The sequence below is a fragment of the Cavia porcellus genome, unplaced genomic scaffold, assembly GCF_034190915.1.
Source record: "Cavia porcellus strain 051 isolate PalLab524CR breed Dunkin Hartley unplaced genomic scaffold, mCavPor4.1 scaffold_7, whole genome shotgun sequence".
Taxonomy (NCBI): domain Eukaryota; kingdom Metazoa; phylum Chordata; class Mammalia; order Rodentia; family Caviidae; genus Cavia; species Cavia porcellus.
The window spans coordinates 57,764,680-57,784,792 of record NW_026947490.1 but is presented as its reverse complement, the minus strand read 5'-3'; positions in this window follow the sequence as shown (position 1 = coordinate 57,784,792).

Genomic DNA, 20,113 nt, shown 5'->3' with positions numbered 1-20,113 from the left:
GATCTCCAGCACAGAATCACTAGCCAAAAACCAACTAAATGGAGAAGACATCTCTGAAAAATAATAACTTACTAAAGCAGACTCAGTACTAGTAACTACACTACCTATCATTAGCAACTTACGAGACTCAACATAGAAAATAAACAAAAAATATATTAAATGAGAAAATGCAGAAGCAAGATGCAATCCCAGATTTCCATCTAACCCAAGAAAAATCCAGTAGGCATTGAGATATAAGAAATCAAAAGCCATCTAGATGGACTTCATAAATGGTAGCAGCACAAATAGTAGAACAGATAAATGAGGCTTAGAAAAAAATCCAAAATAACTGCACTTTACTAAAGAGGTGATGACCATAATGAAGGACATTGTTAGTGACTCTAGAGTCAATACAAATAAAAAATAGAAGACCCTAGTAGAGTGATGGAAACTGTTAACGCCCACCATAGGAAAGAACTGGAATGTGTAAAATAGATCCCAACAGATATACATAAGATTAAAATTTCTACTAAAAATATATGCAGCACAATCAACCAATCTAAAGACAGATCTAGAAGACAGGTTTTTGTCTGGTAAAAACCAAATGATAGACTTATTAAACATAACAATGGACAATGAGAAATCAATCCAACAGCTGCTAGATAATACAAAGAAGCATAATGTATGATTGATAAGAAACAACAAAAATCAGAAGAGGGCACAAATCATTTTTTAAAAAAACTCTTCACCGAAGTAATAGCAAAAAATTCTCAAGCACGGAAAAAGAATTTGACTCATAGATAAATGAAGTATGCATATAGTCAATTAGCCTCAACCAGAAAAAAACTGCACAAAGACGTATAACAGTCAAGATTCCAAAAATTCAAAACAAGAAAAAAATATTGAAAACTGCTAGAGAAAAGAAACAAATCACCCATGAAGAAAAGCCCATCAGAATTACAGCTGACTTCTCAACGCAAATTCCAAAGTCAAAGAAAGCTTGGAGTGAAGTATTTTAAATCCTAAAAGAAAAAAAACCTCAAATGCAGATTGATCTACCCCACAAAACTATCTTTCAAAATTGATGGAAAGGTGGATATCTCAGCAAGCAGGGGAGCATCGCAGGTTCCAGAGGCCCCGCGGCCTGTGGTAAGTGCTCAGTGCACGCTGCCCAAAGCCCAGACTATTCGGGACCCTCCAGGCTTCCGGGTGCAGTGAAGTGGAGAGGTGGGTTTGAGGCATGTACATCCGCCTCCCCATCCCAGCTGCGCTTGGAGAACTGTGGAGCTTCCAACAAGCAGGTAGGCGCACAGTGTCCCTGAAGCCCAGCTTATCTGGATCTACGGAGTTCTAAACAGGCAGAAGAGGGCCATTGATTCTACAGGCCCAGTGGCTTGGGGTCACTGGGTTCTAGAGTCTCAGGAGCTGTAAACATAGAAGGGGATTTCCAACAGACCCTGAGTAAGCTTTCAAAGAACACTTGGAACACAGAAATATAGGAAAATGACAAAACCAAAGACCAAATTATAACCTCAAACCTCCAGCCTATCTCAAGAAACCCTAGGAGCAATGTATATAGAAGAAAATATATGCCATTCACCTCAAATATTGGACACAATAGCTACTGAAATTAACAAACAACTCCAGGAAGCTTTAAAGGAATTCAAACTCAAAATAATCTTCCAGATAAAAGAAGAAATGATAAAAGAAATGAAAGAGATTCTAAATATATCTAAAGAAAACACAGTTAAAAAATTGGAGGAACTAAACAAAAAGATAGAATCCCTAGATGAGCAATATAAGAAACAAACAGAATACATAATGCAGATGCACAGAGATATACAGAAAATAAAAATCTCCACTGAAAGTTATAAAAACCACCTCAATGAAAGTGAAGATAGAATTTCAGACCTTGAAGACAGGATTGCAGCTAGTGAACAGGAAAGGAAAGATCTTTTAAAAATAACAAGGAATCAGGAAACAACAATTCAACAACTGCAAGACGATGCAAAGAAAAATAAAATAAGAATGATAGGGATTAATGAAAAAGGAGACAACATAAAGAATGTCAAGAGGATATTTAGAGAAGTAATAGCTGAAAATTTCCCAAGCATGAGATCAGAAACCGACATCAGGATCAGTGAAGCATATAGAACTCCAAATAGTCATAACCAAAATAAAACTACACCCAGACATATAATAATCACCACCCCAGAAATCCAACACAAGAATAGACTATTAAAAGCTGTCAGAGAGAAAAGACAGATCACTTATAAAGGAAAACCTATCAGAATCACAGCAGACTTCTCAGCACAAACAATAAAGTCAAGAAGAGCATGGAGTGAAGTATTTCAGATCCTAAAGCAAAATTATTTCCAACCTAGACTGATGTATCCTGCAAAACTATCATTCAAAATTGATGGTGAAATATGATACTTCCATGACAAAGAACAGCTGAAGAACTTCATGAACACCAACCAACCCTGCAAAAAATATTGAAAGACAGTTTAGATACACAAAGGAAAAAAAAAAACACTAAGCAAAGCAGATAATTAAACAGAACAGAAAGATAAAGATGCAACAGCAGAAAGATAACATGTCAACAATAAACCAGAATTTAACAGTAATAACCATTAATGTAAATGGTCTCAATGCACCAATGAAAAGAAACAGACTAGTAGAATGGATCAAGAAACAAAATCCAACCATATGCTGTTTACAGGAAATCCATCTAACCCAGAAGGATACTCCAGACTGAGAGTCAAAGAATGGAAAACAATACTTCATGCAGCAGGAATCCAAAAAAGCAGGAATAGCCATTCTGTTTTCAGACAACGTGAACTTTAAACCAAAAATGACCTTATGCACAAATAAGGTCACTACATACTCGTTAGCGGAAAACTCCAAGAGGAAGAGATAACTATCTTAAATATATATGCACCAAACTCCAGAGCACCCAGTTATATAAAACAACTATTAACAGAAATGAAAACTCAAATTATCAGTAACACAATTGTAACAGGAGACCTTAATACACCATTGACACCAAGAGACAGATCAACCAGACAGAAAATGAGCAAAGAAATAACAGAACTGAATCACACCTGTGAACAAATGGATTTGATAGACATATACAGAATGTTCCACCCAACAACATCAGAATACACATTCTTCTCTGCAGTACATGGATCATTCTCTAAAATAGACCATATATTAGCTCACAGAACATATTTAAACAAATGCAAAAGAGTTGAAATCATCCCTTGCATGTTATCGGATCATAGCGCTCTGAAATTAGAAATTAATGATAAAAGATACTGCAAAAATCCCACAAACACATGGAAACCGAATAACACACTCTTGAGTAATCAGTGGGTCACAGAGGAAATCAAAGAAGAAATTAAACACTACCTACAAGAAAATGCAAATGCAAATACAACTTACCAGAATCTGAGGGATGCAATGAAAGCCATCCTCAGAGGAAAATTTATTGCACTGAGTTCCCACATCAGGAAAACAGAGCGAACCCAAATAAATAACTTGATGCTACACCTCAAACAGCTAGAAAAAGAAGAGAAAGTCAAGCCCAAAGCCAAAAGAAGAGAGGAAATTATAAAAATCAGAGCAGAAATCAATGCAATAGAGACTAAGAAAACAATCCAAAGAATCAACGAATCAAAGAGTTGGTCCTTTGAAAGAAAAAATCGCTAAGCCCCTAGCCAACCTTATTTTAAAAAGGGAATAAAAAGCTCAAATTCATGCAATAAGAAATGAAAAATGTGAAATCACTACAGACCCAGTAGAGAGGATGATCAACACCTAGTTTGAAAACCTCTACTCTCAAAGGTTTGATAACACAGAAGAAATAGATAGATTCTTAGAAACATATGAAGCACCAAAGCTAGATCAAGAGGATGTAAAACTGTTGAATAACCCAATCTCAGTTAATGAAATTGAAAATGTAAGTAAGTCCTTACCTACAAAGAAGAGCCCAGGCCCAGATGGATTCACTGCAGAATTCTATAAGAAATACAAAGAAGACCTAATGCCGACACTCCTCAAACTACTCAATGAAACTGAAAGGGAAGCAATCCTTCCTAAGTCATTCCTGGAAGCAAATATTACTCTAGTACAAAAACCTGAGAAAGACCCAACTGAAAAAGAGAACTATAGACTAATCTCCCTAATGAACACAGATGCAAAAATCCTCAATAAAATATTGGCAAATAGGATGCAGCAAATCATCAAGAAGATTATACACCATGACCAAGTGGGATTCATCCCTGGAATGCAAGGATGGTTCAAAATACATAAATCAATAAATGTAACCCACCATATCAATAAAGCCAAAAGCAAGAATCACATGATCATTTCTATAGATGCAGAAAAAGACGTTGATAAGGTCCAACATTCATTCATGATAAGAACTTTACAGAAAATTGGAATATAAGGTCTTTACCTCAACATAATAAAGGCCATTTATGACAAATCAACAGCCAGCATCATACTAAATGCCCCAAAATTGAAAGCCTTTACTTTAAAATCAGGCACAAGACAAGGATGTCCTTTATCACCACTCCTATTTAATATAGCACTGGAAGTACTAGCCAGAGCAATTAGGCAAGAGAAAGAAATAAAAGGGGTAAAGATAGGAAAAGAAGAAGTTAAATTATCATTGTTTCAGATGACATGATACTCTACATATAAGACCCCCTAAACTCCATTAAAAGACTCTTAGATACAATACATAAATTCAGTAATGCAGCTGGATACAAAATCAATACTCAGAAATCAATAGCATTCCTATACACTAACAACAAAATCACAGAGAGGGAAATAAGAGAAACCACACTTCACATTAGCAAGCAAAAAAATGAAATACTTAGGAATTACTCTTATGAAAGAAGTGAAATACCTATACAGGGAAAATTATAATACACTGAAAAAAGAAATTGAAGATGATCTCAGAAAATGGAAAGATATCCCTTGCTCATGGATAGGAAGAACAAACATTGTGAAAATGGCCATTCTCCCAAAACTGTTATACAGATTCAATGTAATCCCAATAAAAATACCATCAACATACCTCATAGATCTAGAGAAATCACTCCTAAAATTCATCTGGAGTGAGAAGAGACCTAGAATAGCAAAGACATTTCTAAGCAACAAAGGCAAGGCAGGAGACATCACAATCCCTAACTTGAAGTTATACTACAAAGCAACAGTAGTAAAATCAACATGATAGTGGAATCAAAACAGAGCCGAAGATCAATGGAATAGATGAAAAAATACAACCACAACTACAAACACACTCAACCACCTTATCTTTGATAAAGGAGCCAAGCAGGTTCACTGAAAGAACGACAGTCTCTTTAATAAATGGTTCTGGAAATACTGGCTCTCCATTTGCCGAAAACTAAAGCTAGACCCATGTCTATCACCATACTAAATTAAAATCTAAATGGGTCAAAGATCTGAATATTAAAACAGAAACACTAAATCTATTGGAAGACAAATTGGGTAGAAACCTTGAAGACATAGGAGTAGGTAGAGAATTCATGAACAGGACTCAAACCTCATGGGAAATACTTCCCAGAATCAATAACTGAGACCACTTCTTATTAAAAAGTTTCTGCATGTCAAAAGAAATCTCCAGCATAGTGAAAAGAAAACCCACAAACTGGGAAAAGATTTTAGTGAACTCTGTCTCAGACAAGGGACTCTTGTCTAAAACATATAAAGAATTTAAAAAAACTCAGACCCCCAAAATTCAAAGATCCAATCCAAAAATGGGCATCTGAGATGAATACACCCTTCTCAGATGAAGAAATACAAATGGCAAATAAACACATGAAAAAATGTTCATCATCATTGGTCATTAGAGAAATGCAAATTAATACCACACTGAGATACAATCTCACTCCTGAAAGAATGGCCAGGATAAAGAAAACCAACAACAACAAATGCTGGAGAGGCTGTGGGGAAAAAGGAACTCTCCTACACTGTTGGTGGGAGTGTAGACTGGTACAATCTTTGTGGATGTCAGTCTGGAGATTTCTCAAAAAGCTGGGATTGGAAGTCCCATTTATTCCAGCTATTCCACTTCTAGGCATATTCCCAGAAGAACTACCTATGTTTATAGCAGCACAATTTGGAATCGCCAGATCTTGGAAACAACCCAAGTGTCCATCAACTGAGGAATGTATAAAAAAGTTGTGGTATTTTTATACAATGAAGTATTACTCAGCTATAAAGAAGGATCACATTGAGATATTTATCAATAAATGGGCACAGCTTGAGACCATACTCATAAGTGAAATAAATCAATCTTGCATGTGTGAATATCGAATAGTTTCCCTAATGTAAATCATGATTCAAATATATAAAAGTATGTGGTAATCATGATTCCCCATTATGTGGCCTTGAAGCCTTTTAAAGTTTTCACTTATTAGTTGGAAAGGCTTTATTCTGGACTTCTTGATATGGAAATATTTGAAGCTATAGTATATGAAGTTTTATTCAAATATTTCAAGGAAAAAGACAGACACCATTTTAACTCTATCAAGTCGCGTTATTTGGTGGTGAAGCACTAGGCTGCTGAAACAGTCATGCTTTGACCTGTATTGGTATATTGTTATGTACTCTTTTATCTCAATCTCTCCCTTATTCATTAAAAAAATTATTTAGTTATTTTTTATGTTTTTTTAATTAAGGGGAAAAATTAAAAAATTAACACGATATATTATAGTAACTTTTTTTGATTTCCTATTAATTTGTGTTGAAGTCCTGTAGTACTTCCACTATCTTGTTTTGACTGATTAGACCGTTCCATTCTGTATGATAGTATCAAATTTGAGGGTTTATGGAACTACTTTGCAGGCAATAAGATTCACTAAGATGCCCATTCTGGTTTGACTATTGTCTCCTTTGGAAGTCCTGTAATGTTTACAATGCTTAAGTTTTATTGGTCTTGTTCTCTACTGTTTTGCTCAACTTTATAATACCTAATGAGATAGACAATTCTTTTTAAGGAAACAAGAGACATTATGGTAACCATTGTTAATAACCTTGTCCTCTGTTCTTACATCATGTACTATGTCTATCCTTGGTTTTGACTCACAGCTTTGTTTTGCCATATTTGACTTTATTCTCCCCCCCCAAAAAAGTAATAAATTTTGTTGTAAAAAAGAGAGGGAAAAAAGTGCTCTAAAGGACACAACTGCAAGTGTGTTTAGGGGTGTTAAATAGCTGACCAAATTAATGTTTTTGGTTGGATCATTGAACACAACTGTTTGCAGTCTCACTGTTTGAATGTCCACTTTGTATGCTTTGATACTGTGACTTGAGCAACTATCTCTAAGATGATAATGTGTAATCTATTAACTGGTGATTTCTTACTGTTTTTTTTTTGTAGTTCTGTATTACTTGTACCCTTACACAGCTTTGTTTTGTTTTGTTTTTTCTCTTTTTCCTTTTAAATAAAATAAAATTTAAAAAAAAATTGATGGAAAAGAAACTTCCAAGAAACTTCCAAGACAAAGAACACTTGAGGAAATTAATGAAAACCAAACCAGCACTTCAAAATGTTCTGAGGGTCATTCTAGAAAGAGATAACAAGGATTTCAATTCCATAAACTCAAAAAATTAATCCATTAGACAAGGCAAGCAATTAAGCAAAGGGAGTAAAGAAGAACCAACAGCAGCAAAATAATATGACAAGGATAACTCAATATGTATCAGTTATAACCATCAATGGAAATGGTCTCAACTTGTTAGTCAAAGGAAACAAATTGGCAGAATGGATGAAGAATTGAGATCCAACAATATATTGCATACAAAAAACTTTAATTCAAAAAAAATTCATGCACTGAAAGTCAAAGGATGGAAAACAATACTCGATTTGACAGACTTTTAAAAAGCAGGGCTAGATTTTCTATCCGCAGACAAAATGTATTGCATGCCAAGACTGATCAAGAGAGACAAAGGTCACTGCATACAGGTTAGGGAACAATTCCAGAGGAGGAGATAATAATCATATATGCACCAAATACCAGTAGAATATTAATATGCATTAATATTAATTGATAAATTGATAAATCAAACATTAGTATAATTATAATGGGGCCCTCAATACGTGATGTCATAAATGGACAGATCAACTAAACAAGAAAATAGCTGAGCTGAACCAAACCTTTTAACAAATGGAATTATTAGGTATCTACAGAGTATTTCACACCTTAAAAACAATACATGCTTCTCAGTTACACACAGGACTTTCTCCAGAGTAGACCACATACTGGAATAAGTATAGCCTCTTTACTAAATGTTGTTAAGAAAACAAGCCTTCCTCCTGCTGAAATTTAAACCTAGAACCTGATCTCTCACCATGCATTAAATTAAAATCAAAATGGATCAAAGATCTAAATATTAAAACAGAACATCTGCTGGAAGATAAAATGGGTTAAACTCTTGAAGACATAGGTGTAGGCAAAGGTTTTATGGAAACCTATTTGCACAGCAAATGTTACAAAGCATGAACACCTGAAATCTCATCATATTAAAAAGCTTTGACATAGCAAAAGAAACCACAAACAGAGAAGGAAAAAGAAGGAGATAAAGAAAATAAAAGGAAAAAAGAAAATAGAAAAGTAATGAGACTTTTCTAAATAAGGAGGGGAAGAATGGTTACGGAAAAGAGAGTGGGAATGAGGAAAAAAGAAGATATATGATATATTATATACAGGCACAAGTCCTTATGATGAGTTCACATTCATTATGCATATGAAAAGTGTACCAATAAAATTAATGTAAAAAAGAGTTTTGAAGGTTCTGATTCTGAATTTGAAGACAGGAAACAAATACTATGAGCCAATGAGCAGCAGATACTTTCCTAAAGTTTCTAAGAAATATAACCTAGCTGACCAAGGCCCTTGCTGAAGTCTTACAGAATTTTAAGGTCATATTTATGTTTTTTAAAGTTACAAAGTTAATGGTAACTTGTTATAGAAGCAATAGGAAGCTCACACAATACTATGCATATTTTCTGAGTAAATCAGGCTTTAGTAGACAATATAGAAAAAGATAAGAATTTTTTTCAGTACTCTGGAGATCAGACTTATTTTGGAATGACAAAATAACTGACATCTGACTTACTCTCCTTCATAAAAGCTAGAAGACTGGACAAGTTGGGCAGCTGGACATTTGTGGTTCATACCAGTAATATCAGCATTATCCGAAGCTGAAACAGGATAATGAGAAGTTCTAGCCCAGTTTGGTCAACTTAGCAAGACCTTGTCTCAAAACTAAGAATAGAAAAGTGATAGGTAGCTTGGTGTAAATGTTCTGGATTCAACACTCTCTCTCTCTCTCTCTCTCTCTCTCTCTCTCTCTCTCACACACACACACACACACACACACACACACACACACACAGAACTCTTTCCAAACACAGAGATTTTCCAAAAGGAGAAAATGAGGTAAAATATGTAATCCATCAACTTTCTTCCTTAAAGCACTTTTGAAATCACATTTGAAATTTCAGTTATCCAAAGGAGAAAGACATTTTTAAATAACCATAGGCTGCAGTTGAGACTCAAGACATACTGCACCTTACATAAACAAACTAGTTCCAAAGACACACTAAAAAAGCTTAAAATTAATCCTGAAAGAATTAAGACAAATTTCAATAAATCTATTTGGCATTAAAATAAAATTCAGTACCCTTTCAAAGGAAACAAGCTATTGTGGCTTTCCTCAGTAGCTCACATCACTTTCTCCATGGTGTTTTTTAACTTTCTTTTTCTTCTTTTACTTTACCCAGGCTCACTCTGCAGAAACCATTTCTCTCTCTCTTTATTTTTATTTTTAAAATAAATTTTGCCAGAAAAAATAAAAATAAAAGAAAACAAATGTACAGACTGATCAGCATGATATTCATAGTGTCCAGCAGCCAATCAGGAACATTAAATAGACTGAACATGTTGGCACACCTATAATCCCAACCCCCAGGAGACTGAAACAGAAGGATCAAAAGTTTGAGTCAAGCCTAAGGAAATTAACAACTTAATGAAACCCTATATTAAAATAAAAGTAAAGAGGGTAAAAGCATTGAGTTTAATCCTCAGTATAACACACACACACACATACACACACACACACACACACACACACACAGACATAAACAGATTTCAGCAAAAGAAAAATTAAATAAATCATTTAATTCTGAGTTTATTAAAAAACATCATGAGGTTAACACAAATTACCTTCAGACTCAACAATTACAAGAGATGCTCAAAATGGTGGTTATTAGCTTGCAGACAGTTATTAGTACAGCAAGCTTCCTCTTAGGTAAGACATATAGGGAAACTTGGTCACTGAGATTGCTGAACATGTATTTTCAATTTCTTCTCTAAGCCTGGCATTGCAGTAGGCATTGCAGTTTCTGTAATACACAATATCTTCTAGGGTCCCCCATGTGAGGGTAACATCATCTATTTGAAAAAGTCATACTATTTTTCTTTTCCTGGTGTGTATATACTTTTGGTGATATCTTCCTACCTATCTATCTATCCAGATATGTAGCTGGGGACTTAGCTATAGTGTAAACACCTCCTGGGAAAAAGTGAAGTCATGAGTTTGACCCCCACTACCAAAAAAAGAAATCTAAACATATATCACCATGTATATATTACATACTAATTCTATAATATTATATACAACATATATATCCAAAAAATAAAAAAATGGGCAACTAAAATGAATAGATATGTCTCAGAAGAAGAAATATAAATGGGCAACAAATACATGGAAAAAGTTCAACATCTCTGGTCATCAGATAAATGCAAATTAAAATAACTCTAAGATTCAGTAATAGCTCAGGAAGAATAGCTATCATCAAGAAATCAAATAATAAATACTAGTGAGGTTGTGCAGTAAAAGAAACACTTTAATGCTGGTGGATTTAAACTAGTACAAACACTATGGAAACCAGTATGCAGAGTGCTCAACAAACTAAAACTACAAATTCCATTCCATCCAATTGTTCCCCGTCCAGAGATGTTGAACTTTTTCCAAAGTTGGATCAAGAAGATGTAAAGTTGGTGAATAACTCAGTTACAGTTAATGAAATTGAAAATGAAATTAGAACCTTGCCAACAAAGAAAAGCCCAGGTCCTGATGGAGTCACTGATGGATTCTACAAGAAATTGAAGGAAGACTTATACAAACATTCCTCAAACTCTTTAGTGAAATGGAAAGGAAAGAAATTCTCCCAAACTCATTTGTGGAAGCAAGTATTACCCTAAAACCAAAAACTGGAAAAGACTCAACCAAAAAGGAGAACTATAATCAGTCTTCCTAATGAACATAGAAGGAAAAACCCTCAATAAAATAACAGCAAATACAATGCAGCAAGTCATCAAGAATATTATACACCATGACCAAGTGGCATTCATCCCAGAAATATAGGGATAGTTCAACATACACAAATCAATAAACATCATATGTAATGTCAACAAAGCCAAAGACAAAAATCACATGATCATCTCAACAGACACAGAAAAAACTTTGATAAAGTCCAACAATCATAAAAGCCCTATAAAAAATCGGGATAAATGGTATCTACCTCAAACTGATAAAAGGCATCTATAAAAAATCAACAGCCAACATCATTCTAAATGGGCAAAAAACTGAAAGCTTTCAGTCTAACATCAGGAACAAGACAAGGATACTCATTATCACCACTCATTCAATATGGTTCTGAAAACATTAGCAAGAGCAATCAGACAAGAGAGAGAAATAAAAGGAATAAGGATAGGAAAAGAAGAAGTTAAGTTATCATTATTTTCAGATGACAAGATACTCAACATAGAAGACCCCCAAAACTCCGTTGAAAGATTTCTAGATGTAATAACCAAATTCAGTAATGTAGCTGGATACAAAAATCAATAGTGTTCCTATACAGAAACAACAAATTCACTGAGAGAAAAATAAGAGAAACCACACCGTTCACAATAGCATCCAAACAAATGAAATACTGAAGGATAAATCTAACAAAGGAAGTAAAAGATCTATACAGTGAAAATTATACTACTTTGAAAAAAATCAAAGAGGATCTCAAAAAATGGAAAGACATTCCTTGTTCATGCATAAGAGGAACAAATATTGTGAAAATGGCCCTTATTCCAAAATTGTAATACAGATTTAAATTCCAACAAAAATACCGTTAGCATACCTCACAAATCTAGAAAAATCATTCCTAAAATTCATCTGGAATCAAAATAGACCTAGAATAGCAAAATCAGTTCTGGGCAACAAAGGCAAGACAGGAGGCTTCACAATTTTTAATTTGAATTTATACTGCAAAGTTACTACGATAAAATCAGAATGGTACTAAAAAAAAAAAGACCTAAAGATCAATGGAAAACATTAGAAGATGCAGATACAACTATAAACACATTCAGCCACATTATCCTTCACAAAGGGCCCAAACATGTTCACTGGAAGAAAGGTAGCCTCTTTAAAAAGTGGTGCTGGTAAAACTGGCTTTCCAGATGCTGAAAACTAAAACTAGATCTATGTCTATCACCATGCACTAAAGTGCAAACTGATCAAAGATCTAAATATTAAAACACAAACACTAATCTGCTAGAAGACAGAGAAGGTAGAAACCTTGAAGGCACAGGAGTAGGCAGAGAATTCATGAACAAAAATAAAACTGCATGGGAAATACTTCCAGAATCAACAACTGGGATCTCATCTTATTAAAAATACGTATTAGTAAAAAATGTTAGTCAACTGTCACTCATGCAAAGGACTTCTATATAGAACATATAAAAATTTTTAAAAATTAGGCCCCTGAAATTCAAAGACCCAATCCAAAAATGGGCATCTAAGATGAATACACACTTTTCAGCTGAAGAAATACAAATGGAAAACAAATACATGAAAAAATATTCAGCATCATTAGTTGTTAGAGAAATGCACATTAAAACAACACTGAGATTCCATCTCATTCCTGAAAGAATAGCCAGGATCAAGAAAACCACCAATAACTAATGCTGGAAAGGCTGTGGGGGAAAAGGAATTCTTCTACACTGCTGGTGGGAGTATAGACTGGTGTAATCACTGTGGAAATGAGTGTGGAGGCTCCTCAAAAACCTAGGATTGGAAGTCCCATTGGACTCAGCTATTCCACTTTGGACATATTCCCAGAAGAACTGAAAACATAATACCACAGTGATACATGTGCACCCATGTTTATAGCAGTACAATTTGTAATGGCCAATTCTCAGAAATAACCTAAATTTCCATCAAGTGAAGAACAGATTAAAATGATGAGGTATTTTTATACAATGGAGTACTCAGCTATAAAGAAGAATCACACTGAGGCTTTTGTTGTTGCCTCTTGAGACCATGCAACTTGAGACCATACTCATAAGTGAAATAAATCAAACTCACAAGTGTAAATACCATATTGTCTCCCTAGTGTATGAAACTGAAAGAGTAAATAAGATGCAAATCTTCAATAAACATTGTGAAAGGGTAAGAAACTGCTCAAGCCCCTCTCCCTCAATCCCTCATGACATAGGACAGCTGTGGATTATTTACTGTCCCTCCTTCTTATCCCCAGGACCTGAGATAACAGCCCCTCTTCCTCAACCCTCAGAACTTAAACTACCATGGATTGTTGGCTGCCCATCCTTCTCATCCCCTGTACCCAGGAAGGCCATGGATGGCCAGCTGCACATCCTCCTCCCCCTCAGACCTGGGAGGGCCACAAATCATTGGCTGCCCTGCCTGCTCGGCCCCTGGACCCTGGATAGCAGTGGATTAACCTTGCTCTACTGATGAGATACTCAGTAACTTCCAATTCAAACAGAAGACCCTAGCAGGCTTGTGACAGTGTGCTGAATTTCCCCCTCAAATAGAGGACCTCATTGGGTAAACAGAAACAGTAGCAAAGCACCTCCCCTCAGCTTTAGGATCTTGGCAAGCCTAAGAAGAATGTGGGTGAGGGCATCCTGTGAGTCACATAAGTCCAGCGGAGGTGTGGAACTCTCCTCTTCGACTGGGGGGCTGCGGCTCCCTGTTGGTCCAGTAAGACTAGCAGAGGCAGGGAACCCTGCCCTAGGCCAGCAAACTGTTTTCTTTGCCTGGGGCCCAGGAACTAGCTTCCTGTGGGTCCAGTAAGTCCAATTGAGGTGTGGAACTCTCTTCTTCACCTGGGGGCCAGGATTCAGGTTCCTGTTGGTGGAGTAAGTCCAGCAGAGGCAGGGAACCCTGCCCCAGCCCAGCAAACTGTTTTCTTCACAAGAAAGGATCTGGCTTCCTGTCAAAATCAGTGAGTAAGGAGGGAACAGGGAATTCTGTCCCAGCCTGGCTGACCTCTCTACTTCACTTGGAACAAAACTTGAAGCTCAAAAATATAGGAAAATGACAAAATGAAAGACCAAAATGCAGTCTCAAACATCCAGCCCATCCCAAGAAAGCCTAGGAGCCATGTGCATAGAAGAAAATATATGCCACATTCCTGAAATACCTGAAATAATAGTAACTGAAATAAAGAAGCAACTCTGGGAAGCCTTAAAGGAAATCAAACTAGAAATAATCTCTCAGGTAAAAGAAATAAAGGAGATGCTGAACATATCTAAAGAAGACACAGTTAAAAAAACTTGAGGAGGTAAAAAAAAAAAAAGATAGAATCCCTGGATGAACAATATAAGAAACAAATAGAATATATAAAGCAGATGCAAAGAGATATACAGGAAATCAAAAACTCCATTGAAAGTTGTAAAAACTGCCTCAATGAATGTGAAGATAGAATTTCAGACCTTGAAGACAAGATTGCAGCCAGTGAACAGGAAAGATCTTTTAAAAATAACAAGAAATCAGGAAATAACAATTCAACACCTGCAAGATGACGCAAAAAGGAACAACATAAGGTTAACAGGGATAAATGAAAAAGAAGGGAACAACATAAAGGATGTCAAGAGGATATTTAGAGAAGTAATAGCTGGAAATTTCCCAAACATGAGACTGGAAACCGATATCAAAATCAGTGAAACATATAGAACTCCAAATAGCCATAACCAAAATAAAACTACACCCAGACACATAGTAATGGCCATCCTAGAAATCGAACAAAAGAATAGAATAAAAGCTGTAAGAGAGAAAAGACAGATCACTTATAAAGGAAAACCTATCAGAATTACAGCAGACTTCTCAGCACAAACAATAAAGTCAAGAAGAGCATGGAGCGAAGTATTTCAGATCCTAAAGGAAAATGATTTCCAACCTAGGCTGATGTATCCTGCAAAACTGTCCTTCAAAATGGATGGAGAAATAAGATACTTCCATGACAAAGAACAGCTGAAAAAGTACATGATCACCAAGCCAACCCTGCGAAGAATACTGAAAGACAGCCTAGATACATCTAGGAAAAAACCACTAAACAAAGCAGACAATTAACAGAACCAAAAGACAAAGATGCAACAGCAGAAAGATAACATGTCAACAATAAACCAATATATAACAGTTATAACAATTAATGTAAATGGTCTCAATGCACCAATTAAAAGAAACAGACTGGCAGAATGGATCAAGAAACAAAATCCAACCATATGGTGTCTACAAGAAACCCATCTAACCCAAAAGTATACCTACAGACTGAAAGTCAAAGGATGGAAAATAATACTTCATGCAACAGGAACCCCCCAAAAGAGCAGGGTGGCTATTCTGTTTGCAGACAGTGTGAACTTCAAGCCAATAATGATCAGAAGGGATAAAGAAGGTCACCATAGTGGTTGGAGGAAAACTTCAAGAGGAAGAGATAACTATCTTAAATATATATGCACCAAATTCCAGAGCACCCAGTTATATAAAACAAGTACTAACAGAAATGAAAAACCAAGTTAACAGTGACATAATTCTAACAGGAGATCTTAACACACCATTGACACCAATGGACAGATCACCAGACAGAAAATCATCAAAGAAATAAAAGAACTGAATCGCACCTGTGAACAAATGGACTTAATAGACATATACAGAGTATTCCACCCAACAACAACAGAATACACATTCTTCTGAGCAGTACATGGATCATTTTCTAAAATAGGCCATATATTAATTCACAAAACATATCTAAATAAATGCAAAAGGGTTGAAATCATCCCTTGCATGCTATCAGACCATAGCGCTATGAAATTAGAAATTAATGATAAAAGATACTACAAAATTCCCACAAACACATGGAAACTGAATAACACACTCTTGAGTAAACAGTGGGTCACAGAGGAAATCAAAGAAGAAATTAAACACTACCTACAAGAAAATGAAAATGCAAATAACAACTTTCCAGGATCTGGGGGATGCAATGAAAGCTGTCCTCAGAGGAAAATTTATAGCACTGAGTTCACACATCAGGAAAACAGAACGAATACAAATAAATAATGAGATGTTACACCTCAAACATCTAGAAAAAGAAGAGAAAGTCAAGCCCAAAGCCAAAAGAAGAGAAGAAATTATAAAAATCAGAACAGAAATCAATGCAATAGACTAAAAAAAAATCCAAAAAATCAATGAATCAAAGAGTTGGTTCTCTGAAAGAATAAATAAAATTGATAAGCCCCTAGTCAACTTTATTTTAAAAAGGGAAGAAAAAGCTCAAATTCATGCAATAAGGAATGAAAGAGGAGAAATCACTACAGACCCTATAGAAATACAGAAAATCATCAACACCTATTTCAAAAACCTCTACTCTCAAAGGTTTGATAACACAGAGGAAATGGACAGATTCCTAGAAGCATACAAAGTACCAAAGCTAGGTCATGAAGATGTAAAACTACTGAATAACCCAATTTCTATTAATGAAATCAAAAACGTAATTAAATCCTTACCTACAAAGAAGAGCCCAGGCCCAGATGGATTCACTGCAGAATTCTACAGGAAATACAAAGAAGACCTAATGCCAACACTCCTCAAACTCTTCAATGAAACTGAAAGGGAAGCAATCCTTCCTAAGTTATTCCTGGAAGCAAATATTACTGTAGTACCAAAACCTGAGAAAGACCCAACTAAAAAACAGAACTACAGACCAATCTCCTTAATGAACATAGATGTAAAAATCTTCAATAAAATATTGGCAAATAGGATGCAGCAAATCATCAAGAAGATCATACACTATGACCAAGTGGGATTCATCCCACTGGCAGGTATGGTTCAATATACGTAAATCAATAAATGTAATACACCATCTCAATAGAGCCAAAAGTAAGAATCACATGATCATTTCTATAGATGCAGAAAAAGCTTTTGATAAGGTCCAACATTCATTCATGATAAGAACCCTGCAGAAAATTGGAATAGATGGTCTTTACTTCAATATAATAAAGGCCATCTATGACAAACCAATAGCCAATATCATACTAAATGGCCAAAAATTGAAGGCCTTTACTTTAAAATCAGGCACAAGACAAGGATGTCCCTTATCACTGCTCCTATTTAATATAGTACTGGAAATACTAGCCAGAGCAATTAGACAAGAGAGAGAAATAAAAGGCTTAAAGATAGGAAAAGAAGAAGTTAAGCTATCATTATTTGCAGATGACATGATACTCTATATAGAAGATCCCCAAAACTCCATTGAAAGACTGCTAGATATAATAAATAAATTTAGTAATGTAGCTGGTTATAAAATCAATATTCAAAAATCAATAGCATTCCTATATACTAACAACAAAGTCACAGAAAGAGAAATAAGAGAAGCCACACCCTTCACACTAGCAACCAAAAAATGAAATATCTAGGAATCACTCTCATGAAAGAAGTGAAAGACCTGTACAGGGAAAAGTATATTACACTGAAAAATGAAAATGAAGATGATCTCAGAAAATGGAAAGACATCCCTTGCTCATGGATAGGAAAAATTAATATTGTGAAAATGGCCATTCTTCCAAAACTTTTTACAGATTCAATACAATCCCAATAAAAATACCATCAACATACCTCATAGAACTCCAGAAATCACTCCTAAAATTCATCTGGAGTGAGAAGAGACCTAGAATAGCAAGGACAGTTCTAAGCAGCAAAGGCAAGGCAGGAGGTATCACAATTCCTGACTTGAAATTACACTACAAAGCAACTGTAGTAAAATCAGCATGGTACTGGAACCAAAACAGAGCTGAAGATCAGTGGAATGATTAGAAGATACAACGACAACTGCAAACACACTCAACCACCTTATCTTCGATAAAGGGGCCAAACATGTTCACTGGGAGAACGACAGTCTCTTTAATAAATGGTGCTGGAAAAACTGGCTCTCTATATGTCAAAAACTAAAATTAGACCCATGCCTATCACCATGTACTAAAATAAAATCTAAATGGATCAAAGATCTGAATATTAAAACAGAAACACTAAATCTATTGGAAGACAAATTGGGTGAAAACCTTGAAGATATAGGAGTAGGTAGAGAATTCATGAAAAGGACTCAAACCGCAAGGGAAATACTTCCCAGAATCAATAACTGGGATCACCTTTTATTAAAAAGTTTCTACACATCAAAAGAAGTCTCCAGCGTGGTGAGAAGAAAACCCACAAACTAGGAAAAAATCTTAGTGAACTGTCCCTCAGACAAAGGACTTCTGTCTAAAACATATAAAGAATTAAAAAAAAATCAGACCCCCAAAATTCAAAGATCCCATCCAAAAATGGGCATCTGAGATGAATAAACAATTCTCAGATGAAGAAATACAAATGGCAAATAAATATATGAAAAAATGTTCATCATCATTGGTCATTAGAGAAATGCAAATCAAAACCACACTGAGATTTCATCTCACTCCTGAAAGAATGGCCAAGATCAAGAAAACCAACAACAACAAATGCTGGAGAGGCTGTGGAGAAAAAGGAACTCTCCTACACTGTTGGTGGGAGTGTAGACTAGTGCAACCATTGTGGAGGTCAGTCTGGAGATTTCTCAGAAAACTAGGACTGAAAGCCCCATATGACCCAGCTATACCACTTCTAGGCGTATTGCCAGAAGAACTGAAAGCATCATACCCCAATGATATATGTGCACCCATGTTTATAGCAGCACAATTTGTAATAGCCAGATCTTGGAAACAACCTAACTGTCCATTGACTGAAGAATGGATAAAAAAGTTGTGGTATTTTTATACAATGGAGTACTATTCAGCTATAAAGAATGACCGCATTGAGACATTTATAAATAAATGAATGCAGCTTGAGACCATACTCATAAGTGAAATAAATCAAACTCACATGTATAAATACCGAATAGTTTCCCTAGTGTAAGAAATGATAAGAATACATAGAAGTATGTTTTAATCATGATTCCCAATCATATTGGTTTGAAGCCATATAATGTTTTCACTCATTAACTGCAGTGGATTTTTTGATTTTAGTATCTATGATAGCACGAATAGCTATTTTGAAGAAAGCAACACAACATAAAAGCTAGTGCTCATTTAATATCGTCTTGTTTTGAAGTCCCATCAAGCTGTAGTACATCTGTTTCCACTGGTTTTAACATGTTGTATCTTACTATATTTTACTATATGCTATAGTATAAACAAAATTCTTTATAGGCAAAGAGATAATATAGAAACCATTGTTTGTTTTCTATTAGCAGGTTCTAAATACCCTGTAATTCTTGCATTCTCTTGAAAGGCTTCACACTGTCTAGATATGCTTGATATTATAGCATGCGAAGTTACACTCAAATAATTTAAGGAAAGAGGTACTATGGCAACTACTATTATGTTAGATTATCTGGTGGTGAAACACAATGATGCTTGAATTGCTCGGTTCTGCCCTGTGTTGTTCTATTACAATGTCCTCTCCTATCTCAATCTCCCCCCTATTTTTAAATTAATCTATTTTCTCTCATTTTTTTAATTAAGGGAAAACTAAATTAAAAAATAATGGGACATTAAAAAAAAGGTGTGGGTGAGTCCTTCCTCCAGACAGAGAACACCAGGTGGGTTGAGGAGGGTGCCAATAAGGCCTCCCCAACCCAGAGAAAATAAAAAGATTTTACAAGACACCCAGTGACACAGAGGGCCCCAACTGAGGCAAACACCATAGCTAAGTATATCTGATGGCCTGGAAC